Below are 12,355 nucleotides of genomic sequence, written 5' to 3' on the forward strand. Positions count from 1 at the left end.
TATTCCAACAAAATTTATTTATAAAAACAGCCTACAATTTGGTGATGCCTGAATGAATTCCCTAATGCATATTTAATTATTTTAAAGCACATAATTTGCTTTTGTAATTTTCTGATTAATAAAAAATGCAAATAAACAGGATGTACAATTTCTCACTGACATATGTTGTAAATATTACAATCTTTTTAAAAATATTTATTTATTTATTGAAATGCAGAGTTACATAGAGATGGGAGACCAGGAGAGAGAGAGATCTTCCATTCCCTGGCTTACTGCCCAAATGGCTCTAACAGCTGGGGTTGGGGTAGGGTTTCCATGTGAATGCAGGGGCCCAAGCACTTGGGACATCTTCCATTGCTTTCCTAGGCTAATTAGCAGGAAGCTGAGTTAAAGTCATGGGTGGCAGCTTAATCCACTGCACCACAACCTTGGTGTTAGTATTATCATCTTTAACTGTGATTTTCAAATCAGAACAAGCAAAAAGCACCTATTTACCTTGTAGTCAGGCACAAAAGTTTAAATGTTAAATGTTGCATTTTTGTTAACCAAGAATAGTTTAATTCAAAAAATGAATATGCATATTTAATGCAAAAAACTAAACTTCTGAGCCTCAAGCAGAGATGACTAAGAAGGCATTGATACATAAAGCCCTTTTCAAGTAATGGGATTTTAAGTTGTGTAATATACATAGCAAGAGACATCTGAGATAGACAAGATAGACACAGATTTTAAAGTAAACTTCCCACTCCCTGCATCCCATACAATTTGCCAGGTAAGGTCATACCTTAATGATTAGAAATACCATTGAAAAAATATCTAATATTTTGACTTTTCCAATGTATCAAAGCAGAGTTTTCTGTTTTTGAGGGCTTTCTGGATTTTTGAGACTGAGAAAAGGAAAGAATGGTAACTTTTACTTAACCACAGAGATTAGGATAAACTAAGATTTGGTGGGAGAAATGTTGGCATATATACAAATAAAACAAACAATCCTCTGATTACACTCCTCCCCAAAGCCACAGGAAATGAAAGAAGTGCTGATGAGCGTGTTTGACGGATATGTCTCATCCTCCTCCCGAAGCCGCGTTGACATCACAGAGACTCGCGGTCCCTCATCTCCTGAGTAATGTACGGACCCAAACGAGAGGGAATGTGCAGGTGGCAGACAGCATCAGAGAAGCGGATACTGTTATTTGCATCTGCAGTTTCTAAAGAAGAACTCAGACTTGCTGTGTGCTTCAAAAGCACTTATTTCATTTTAGCTGCCGCAAATCCATCACCCTACATTTTCAAAGTCTCCTTTCGCTTGGCGCTGATTAAATCCCAGTGCATTATGTGCTTCTCACTAGTGACTTCCTATTTGTGTACAGACACTGATTTTATCTTCTCCTTCAGTCCTTTCCAAATATTCTATAAAACTGTGGTAACTGAACTCAGAAAAGTAAAACAGAATGAAACTAAAGCAGTCTTAGGCTTCTAGGTGTGATAACAGGGCATGGAGTAGAATGAACCAAATAGCGGTACTTTATGTATGCTTTACTAACCGATATTTAGAAATGGGAGAGGACCGGCACCATAGCTCACTTAGTTAATCCTCCACCTTCGGTGCCGGCATCCCATATGGGCGCCAGGTTCTAGTCCCAGTTGCTCCTCTTCTAGTCCAGCTTTCTGCTGTGGCCTGAGAGAGCAGTGGAGGATGGCTCAGGTGCTAGGCTCCTGCACCCACATGGGTGACCAGAAGAAGCACCTGGCTCCTGGCTTTGGATTGGCACAGTGCCACCTGTAGCGGCCATTTGAGGGATGAACCAATGGAAGGAAGACCTTTCTCTCTCTCACTATCTATATATCTACCTGTGAAAGAAAGAAAGAAAGAAAGAAAGAGAGGAAGGAAGGAAGGAAGGAAGAAAGAGAAGAGAATCATCAAAGAGAAGAGAAAAAATTAACTTCAGGGTAAATATTGGCTAACCCCTGAAGTCAAAGTCTTTTTCTAAACGCAAATAAATTCTGGCAAAATTATGTATTATGAAAACAAATACATGCCAATAAATTAGAAAACCTACAGGAAATGGATTTTTTTAGATATATATAACTTGACAAGTTGAGTCAGGAAGACAAAGAACACTGAACAGACCAATAACAAGTAATGTAACTGGTAATAACGTGTCTCCCAACAAGCAGAAGCCCAGAACCAAATGCCTTAATTGATGAATTCTACCAAATTAAAAAACAAACAAACAAACAATTTATTTTAAAGGAGAGGGAGTGAGTGAGCAATCTCCAAACCACTGGTTCACTTCCCAAATGCCCACAACAGCCAGGGCTATGCCAGGCTAAAGTCAGAATCCAGGAACTCAATCCAGATCTCCCATGTGGACAGCAGGAACCCAACTACTTGAGCCATTACCCACTGGAGTCTTGTATTATCAGAAAGCTGGAATGGAGCCTGGCACCAGGACTGAGACTCAGGCACTGCAGTCTGGGAAGATGCCATCCCTTGAGGAGCATAACTGCTATTCCAAACATCAGAACTTACTAAACTTTTAAGAATGAACTATTGCTAATTATTCTCAAAGTATTCCAAAAAATGAGAGATAGAATGCCCCTAGGCTCCACAAGGCAAAACTACTTTGATTCCAAAACCAGATGAAGATGAGAGGAAAATGAAAATTTAGATCAATATTCCTGATGATGCAAAAATAGCTTTAAAATTTCTTGAGAATAGTAGGAAATAGAATCCAACAATGCAGCCAAAAATTATCCACCTTGAACAACTTGGGCTTAACCCAGGGATGGTTCACTACTCACAAGCCAGTAAACATGTTTCATCACATCAACAGAATTATGTACAAAAATATGATCAACAGATGCAGAAACAGCATCCAACAAAATTAAATACCCATTCATGATAAATACCAATATATAAATAATATATCTCGATAAAATAAAGGCTATTAAAGTGTACTTGTATTTCTTGTATAACTACTACTAAGTTGTGTATGTGTGTTTGTATTTTCGTGATACTTGGACAGGTAAGCAGCTCTGGAAGATGTTCTATTACATTATGAACTATTTCTTCTATCAAGGTTCTTGATGCCTTCTTTGAAATTGTCACATTTTAACTTGTGTTTCCACAAGAATCTCTTGGTTTAGGACATTTGATAGCTAAAAACTAATAATAGAATAATTACAACAATATAAGTTATTTAAATATGGAATATGTTAGAATAATCAAGATAAATATATTTTCAGAAAACATTTAACCATGGTCAACTGAAATCACAAAAAGGAAAACTAATGTAATTATACTATAAAATAATAATATATAATATTATATATGATATATGGTATATATTATATTAGTATAATATATTGTAATATGTTTAATATGTTAATAAAATATATATTAATATACATCATATATTCTACATGTTGTATTATATATAATATATAATACTATAATTCCTTGATAATTTTTTTGACAGGCAGAGTAGACAGGGAGAGAGAGAGAGACAGAGAGAAAGGTCTTCCTTTTGCCGTTGGTTCACCCTCCAATGGCTGCCGCGGCCGACGCTGCGGCCGGCATGCTGTGGCCCGCACGCTGTGGCCGGTGCACTGCGCTGATCTGGTGGCAGGAGCCAGTTACTTATCCTGGTCTCCCATGGGGTGCAGGGCCCAGGCACTTGGGCCATCCTCCACTGCACTCCCTGACCACAGCAGAGAGCTGGCCTGGAAGAGGGGCAACCGGGACAGAATCCGACCGGGACTAGAACCTGGTGTGCCGGCACCACAAGGCGGAGGATTAGCCTAGTGAGCTGCGGCGCTGGCCCTGATAATGCTTCTTTCAAAACTCTTTCAATAATAATTTCAAAATAATGAAACTCTAGAGTTTTCCACGTGGGTATTTTATCTTGTAGGAAAAAAAAAAACACTTCAGTATTCAAGCTGTCATATAACCCAGGGGTACCAAAGCCAGGTTCCTCTATTTTAGCAAAATTAGGAAGAAAAAAGGAGTAGTGCATCAAACACCATCAAGCTATTTAAAATTTGAATGACTACATGGGCGCATTGAAAATGCCAACGGATATCTGGAATCTCACATTATCCCCAAAGTCACACACAATCTGAGAAGGCATATTCTAATAGCCTCCAATCAAAAACCCATGCATGTTTTGGTAGATTTTTGATAAAATTGGTAGGTAGGATTACAGACAGTCAATTAGTGCCAAAAGCTGAGTAATGTTTCAAGGCGGCATCTGAGAACTGGAGATGCTACTCATCATTTCCTAATTCTTTCATAAGAATATTCTGTGTGCAAAATTTCCCTGACAGGAATCTGACTTGCCCCAAATGGTAGAGCTTGAAATGTGCCAGGGGATTCCAATTCAATCCCATCAAGGTGGCATGTACCAATGCCATCTCACTAGTCCAAGTGATCAATTTCAGTTCATAATTGATCACACTGATAGGTCTAATAGTCAAAGGGATCACACAAGCAAGACTAGTGTCTGCTACTACTATCTGATACAATTAAGAAGGAGAGAACGATCCAACATGGGAAGCAGGATACACAGCAGACTCATAGAATGGCAGATGTTCTAAATAGCACTCTGGCCTCAGATTCAGCCCTTAAGGTATTCGGATCTGGTTAAAAAGCCCATGAGAGTATTTTAGGCATGGAAAGCCAAGACACTCTGGCAAAAAAAAAAAAAAAAAAAAAAAAAAAAAAAAAAAACAAAACCTAAATGAAAGATCTCTGTGAGTGAGATCCCAGTAGAAAGAACACACCATCAAAGAAGGAGGTACCTTTCTCTGAAGGGAGGAGAAAACTTCCACTTTGACTATGACTTTGTCTAAATAAAATCAGAGTCAGCGAACTCAAAATGCTTCCATAGCCTTGGCAACTCATGACAAGAGCCTCGGGTGATTACTGACGCCATAAACAAGATTGTCAAATTGTTAAGTCAACAACAGGAGTTACTGTGCACTTACTCCTCATCTCTGTGCTTCATGTGTTGTACAATGTGAATTAATGCTATAACTAGTACTCAAACAGTATTTTACACTTTATGCTCTGTGTGGGTGCAAACTGTTGAAATCTTTACTTAGTATTTACTAAATTGATCTTCTGTATATAAAGATAATTGAAAATGAATCTTGATGCGAATGGAATGGGAGAGGCAGCAGGAGAGGGGAGGGTTGCAGGAGGGAGGGAAGTTATGGGGGGGAAGCCATTGTAATCCATAAACTGTACTTTGGAAATTAATATTAAATAAAAGTTAAAAAAATAAAGTAAAAAATGGTATAAAAAAAGAATAAAGCAGGAATACTAGGGGCCCAAGATTTCCTCCACAGTCTACGTGTCTGTGAAGGTCCTTTCCCCGGAGATATGGCAGAAAGCAAGTTAAGTCTCCGGGGAGGATGAAGGGCAGAGTCTGAAGTCATCCAAGAGGAAGATTAGTCATAGTCCAGAGGAGAAGGAATGAAGTGAATGCATGCATACCACAGACTGTGCCACTGAACCTCCCTCTGCCCAACACACCAGATACTATCAATCAAAGTCCCATCTGTCTATTCTAAAGAATTCCTCTATGAGACTCTGGTTAGCACAAGAGGCAACACCTGTATATACTGACATTTTAGGGCAGCTATAATGCAGCTTCCTGCCAATGGACACACAGTGAAGCCAAGCAGTCAATAATGCACACAGAAATTCCAATTATTTTGATTTCTGACCTTACTATGAAAGGACAGTAAGGGATAATCAGACATCGCAGAGAGCAACTATGGTAAAATTAAATTTCCATATGAATCAGAAAAAATGGTCTTGGAATAGAAAATATCAGGATTGGAAAACAGCTGTGCCTGTATTCTGAAACACACTCACGGTCACACAGAGCGTGTTCTAAACAGATTTTGAATGAGTCTTTGCTAGAGCACTAGACAGTTTCAGGTGCTAAAATCCAAAGTCCTCACTCTAGGGACATGAACCTCTATACCTCAATCAGCCTCAGTGGTTCATAAACTTGAGTCTAAAATTCCCTGGGGAGATTTTAAAAATGTATTTCTAGATGTCACTTTTTTTTTTTGATTCAGTAGGTATTGGATAGGTCCAAAAACTTATATTTCTGAAGAGTTCTTAGATGATTTTGAGGATGAGTGTTCTAGGAACACACACCTGTGGCCTAAGTTCTAGCATCCCTGTACATTCAACATTTTCACGTAATTGTGTTAAGAAAATAACTGGATAAATGCATGTGAAGGATTAAGGAATATTAATAGTAAGGAAATGATTGAGATTATATATATATTCTTTTTTCTTTTTGCTGTTAGGTGCTTTCAAGTGTTCATATATTGAATATGTACTTCTTGTATAACAATGTGACTACATTATATTTTTACAAACCATAGCTTGACTTTTAAACATCTTCTAAACACATATGGAAACCAAATGTCTCAATCACACCCACCATATTCACATAGTATATACTCCGATAAAAGACCACACTCATATAAATGCAGGCATATGTCATGTATGTGTTCAATGATACTCTGATTCATATGAGAATTAAAATTAGCTAGTTGAAATTAAAATATCCAGAGAATGAACAGAATGGGAGAAAACTCTGTGCTAATAAAAGTCATCTGGAAAAATTTGCATTGATTTTTAACATCACGATCCGTGTAGAGTCTCATTTTAACTGAATGATGCCAGAGGCTAAGTTCTGAACCCTGCCTGCTTTATGCCTCATAATTTCATTCCACCCAACCATTTTGTTCTTCACACAGTTTTGTGAAATAACTCTACTTTCTCTTTTCCCCCTGTGAAATAGTTTTCTAGACGTGGTGCTTGTAGCTTCCTATCTTTTTACTTAACAAAAGGATCACACACTTCAAAGCTTTGCTTCTGTTATTGAAGAGAGAAGTTGTATGATTACTAAAAATAAAATCTGACCCAGGGAACTCTGGTTGATTACCTTTGAGGACAAAGAATGGCTTAAAAGGAACAGTCAGATCATGCCCTTTGTTCCCTTTATCCTTTAGGACTAGAACAGGAAGTATTATACACACCCAATCAGGTCTTGAAGAGTTAGTCAATATAAGCCAAAGGCAAGGGAGAGATTATATATCAAATGTTTGCAGAACACTTCACTCTGGGTCATTAGTCATCTATTCACAAAGTTATTCTAATATGAACTGACAAGAGATACACAAACATGTCAATATTGTAGAATTGTCCCAGACTGTGACCTCAAACCAGCGAGTTCAGATGCCTAGAAAGTTTAAAAACTCCACAGGTACTTAAAGTATTGTCTATAGAATGAATAATGTCTAATGCCAACTCATACACATACCCCACATATATCCAGATATTCATTGTTTTGTCAAGGGATTATATTCATAGTTATGAATAAAATATAATTTACCCTAAAATAAATTTTGTTTCTTTTCCCTATAATTTATTTTCACACTGAGTATTTAAATTTCAACACATTATAAACAATATTTTCACAATTTAATTGAGAGGAGCTGTTGTCATTCTTTAAGTTAGAGTACCCTCAATGTAATTTTTAGACTTTATTCAGTAAGAGATGAAAAAGAGATTTTAAATAATGGACATGAGAATATAGGGGGAAAAATCATGGAAAATGGGGTAAGACTGCCTGAATTTAATGACCTGATTTCATCATTTGTAAGAGATCTGACATTGGACAATCTATTCTCTGCCCCTAGTTTGTTCCTTTTATAAATGGGAACAGTGCTGTTTAACATCAACCTGTTGTTTGTTGTGAAAATAAAATGAGTGTGTATGTGGAAAAACACAACAAGAACTGTCACTAAGTGAGGTAGATTAGATCATCATTTAGCAAAGATTCCCTCTCTTCCCAAAGTCATGCAAAGACTTGCCTCATTGATGCTGACCTTTGCCAATGGAGTAAGATGGAAGTCTCTAAACCAAGATCTTCAGAAGCTTCAACGCTTTCCAGTTGACCCTACTGTCACTTCTGTTATATCATCACACAGACCGTGGTGGTCGACCTGTAGCCTGGCCTAGCATGTGTGGCAGTCACCCGAACTACCCATGGGCACATGAGCAGGACTAAGTGCTTACTACCCTGTAACACTGTTTTCAGGTGTTTTGCTACACATTAATGACTAACCAATATACTAAAAGATAATGAACATTAGGTATGACTATTACACAAGTAGAGTGAACTGTTTTTTCAGGCAAAATTAGTGATAGTCATTGGGATTCTCCAAAAATATCTTGTCCTGCTCTCTGCTTCTAAGCACGTTGAAGGGTGGCACTTTCTTGCTCAATAAAACATACATAAACAGCTGGTCAGCTGTATTGGGTTGAGTAGGACTTGTCTCCCCAAAATTCATGCAAGATGTTTCAACCCAACCTTTTATTTTAGACATTTATTTATTTATTTAAACGTCAGAGTGAGAGAGAGAGAGATCTTTCATCCATTGGCTTACTCCCAAAATGGTCTCAAAACCAGAGATGAGCCAGGTCAAAGACAGGAGCCAGAGGCTTCTTTCAGGTCTTCCACATAGGGTGCAGGGCCCAAGAACTTGGGTCATCTTCTGCTGCTTTTCTCAGGCCATTAGCAGGGAGCTGGACAGACAGTGGGACAGCTGAGACTCAAATAGGCACCCATATAGAATGCTGACATTGAAGGCAGCTGCTTTCCCACTTTGCCACAACACTGGCTCCTCAACTCTAAATTTTAATGTAATTGGCAATGGATTAAGGGTGGAGACTTTAATTGTGGAGGATAGGAGGTGAGCAAACTGGAAAGTCTTTGAGTTATTGAGGGCTTGTCCTTGGAGGGAGGTTCTAAGCAGCTTGATTATTTGAGTTCAAGTTTCACCCAGCTATTCTCTCCACTTCCTGGCCCACCATGTGATGGTTCTGCTGGACACACCAGGATCAGCCTCTAGAGACACCATGTTATGGGACCACCTGATCCCGAACTGTTGCCTCCACCTTGTGAGTTTAAATCAACCCCTTTATTCCCAAGAATCTCCTCTCAGGTATGTTAGCTAAAGAAATGAAAAGCTAATACATCTGCCTTTAGTCATCATGAGCAAAATCAGTGTGTGTCATTTCCAGGTGGAAGCTTCAAGAGCCCATGTAGATTTTAAGGCATTCTCTTTCTTTTCCCATAGTCAACCACAGTGCTCCATATAGTCTCTCCAAAATGGTCTGGGTCTCAGAGTGAGTGTTAAAATGAAAAAATAAGAACCCTCAGACAAGATATGATCAACATATAGCATAAGTTACGGATAATTCATTTCTCTGCAGAAAATCTGGAATTGTTACCAATGTCTAACAGCTTATAATGACTGCTTAAAAAGATTGATATGCATTTGAGGTTCTGTTATACTACTTTAACAACAATAACTTTGTTAAGATACAATTCTCAAAAGATAAAATTCACCCCCTTTAAAGTATACATTTCAGTGGTGGTTTGCTTATTCACAGTCATGCATCCATCACTGCTGTCTAATTTTGGAATATTTAAATATTTTCATGACTCCAAACAACATTTTATAGCCATTAAAATTATACCCCACATCCCCCTCAAACCCTAATCTACTTTCCGACATAACTGAAAGTCATGGAGATATACTCCTGTATTCTCCACAAGTTTAATAATTTTTATTCTTATATTTAGGTAAAAATCCACTCAGTTATTTTTTGTATATAGTACACAGTAGAGTTCCAACTCCATCTTCTTCAATATCCAACCTCTGTAAATGTCTAGTATCTCTGAATATTTTGTTAAAAAAAACTACTTCCTAATAAACATTGTGGCATCCTGCCAAAACTTTTAATTAAAATATTTATCACTGAGTTAGGCACTTGACAGTGGTAGCTTAGAACCTAATTCTAGAGGTTGGCTGGATAGCTGTCTTCCTTACACAACAGTTAAACTGATAAAATGGCCACCTTCGTAACTTACAAAGCAGTAATGTTCTGAATAATCTTTAGCTCTGGGTGAAGAAACAGAATATTAGAGTCCTACTATAATCTGTTCGTTACCAGTTAACTGCATTTAACAGGAAAGGAAAGATACAAAATTATATATATCTTTTCATATATCATAAGTGTGCATACATGAAGTAATTAGAGTTAAATGGGATCATAAGGGTAAAGGTTTCATAACAGAATTAATGCCCTTACTAGGAGGTACTACAAAACGTGCTTATTTGCTCTCCCTTCTCTGTGAGGCCATGGGAAAAGGCAGCCAACCTGAAGCCATGAAGATAATCTTCATAAAACAAGATCAGCTAACACTTTGATCTTGGAATTCTCAGGCTCCAAAACTCTTAAATGTCTGTTGTTTAAACCACTCAATCTATGATGTTTTGATTTGTATTTATAAGCAGATTAAGAACTTGCAACGTTTTAAGAGAAACCTACTTCTCAACAGCATGCAACACTAGAGAAAATGAATGATTTCTAGTAACAATAAATAATTAAAACTTTAAATCTAAAGTATAACTGATATTCATTGGTAAATTTTATTAATGGACTTAATTCCAGTATATGTTTGAAATAACATTTCAGAGAGTATGATTAAACTCCAGATCCTTGTAATTAAGTCAACATGAACAACAACAAAAAAACATTTTATAAAGGCTTCTGGCACTTGGAATTGTCTGGAGCCTGGATTAATATTTGACAGTTGTACTAGGTTAAATAATGTTTTCCACAAATTTTTGCCCACTCAGAAATTATATATGTGACCTTCTATGGAATTTGGGTCTCTGCAGATGTAATTGGGTTGTAAAGAATTTATACTGGTGGTTTAAAGTGAAACATAATCCAGAGACTATTCCTCATGTGAGGAAGAGGAAGCTTGGATATAGACACAGACCAAGAGGGTAGAGCACAAGTGAATACAGAGGCATAGACTGCAGTGATACACCTAGAGGCCAGAAGTGCTGATAACTGCCATCAACAACCAGAAGCTAAATGGATTCTCCCTACCAACCCCAAGAAGAAAGGACCCTGGCAATACCTGTGTTGAACTTTTAGCCTCCAGAACTGCAAATGAATACATGTTTGGCTTTTAAGCTACCAAGTTTGAGGTAATTTCTTCAAGTAGTCCTAGGAAACTAATACAGAGAATTATGATGTCCAACACTCTCATACAAAGACTAAAAGAGACTGATTTTTCAAATGTTAAAATGACCCGTGGGCCAATGTTGAGAAATTTCCTCAGTACCCAGCAGGTCATTTTCTCCAATGTCCTTTTCCAGTGTAGCCAAAAGTTTTGTACAGTGGAACAGAGAGAGAAACTACTAAAAGGCAAAGCCGAAGTCTCCTGAGAACAAAGGTGCTGGCAGTCCCAGTCAGAGGAAGGGTCAGAGTTGCATCAGGGATGCTTCCTACACCAACGTAAGGTCACAGCAGCTCGTGTGACCCTTGCAGTTGTGCAGGGCTCCAGGTTCGGGTTAAAATCACACTTGGTTTAATGCTCTGTTGGAATTCTTCACCAAGGGCCCTACATTTTGATTTTGTGCCAGTTGATGACCCCCTTACAAATTCTGCACAGTGAGGTTTCAGAATCTGTTACAAACCAGTGACTATTCTGTGCGCCCTACTCTTGATGGGAGTGCTTTTAACTACTGGCCCATCCCCGTTCCACTACTGTAAAACAAATCTGTGACAATTCACTGTTCTGCATATAGGGAGCTGCATTCAGAGCAGAGCAAAGTTTTGGCAGTGATCAGTGAGAGAACCTGGACTTGAAGCTTGCTTCTGTGGCTAATCCCTTAAGATAGGGATAAAATTCCTTATGAAAGGGATGATATATTACTGTGTATGGAACAGAGTAAATATTTGGTGACAGAGGGATGGACCATCACAATCATTTAAGTATCTTTAACGTGTTACACGTCTAATCAAGACCATTACTATACCCTTCACGATATTGCCTAAGGAATGCTACGTGCATTCCTAACAGTGGCTTCTCTAATTTCCAGGTTCCAGATTGTAGACAACAGTGCCACAAGCCACAGCATCCACCCAGTACTCAGTGAACAAATAGTGTTAGTGATAAAAACCATTGATATTTAATGACTTTAGGGTTGCTTGTTACCACTGCTTAATTACCTCCCTTGCTGAATTAGGAGCTAACACCATTAAGCATTCACTTATTCCCAGAGAAGTTGATCATCTTTGTGGGCAATACACATTAAACATGATTAGGTGCTGCCACACACAGGTGTGAATGTTCAAACTTCTGTGCATGCACACACTCATTTGAAACATCAATGAAACTATTTAGATTTAAATAATGTCCTCATTCCAAGAAAATTTATTGCATGTTAAAAAGGT

Source organism: Oryctolagus cuniculus, chromosome 2 (assembly GCF_051225735.1).
Source record: "Oryctolagus cuniculus isolate XC-2025 breed Fujian yellow rabbit chromosome 2, ASM5122573v1, whole genome shotgun sequence".
Lineage (NCBI taxonomy): Eukaryota > Metazoa > Chordata > Mammalia > Lagomorpha > Leporidae > Oryctolagus > Oryctolagus cuniculus.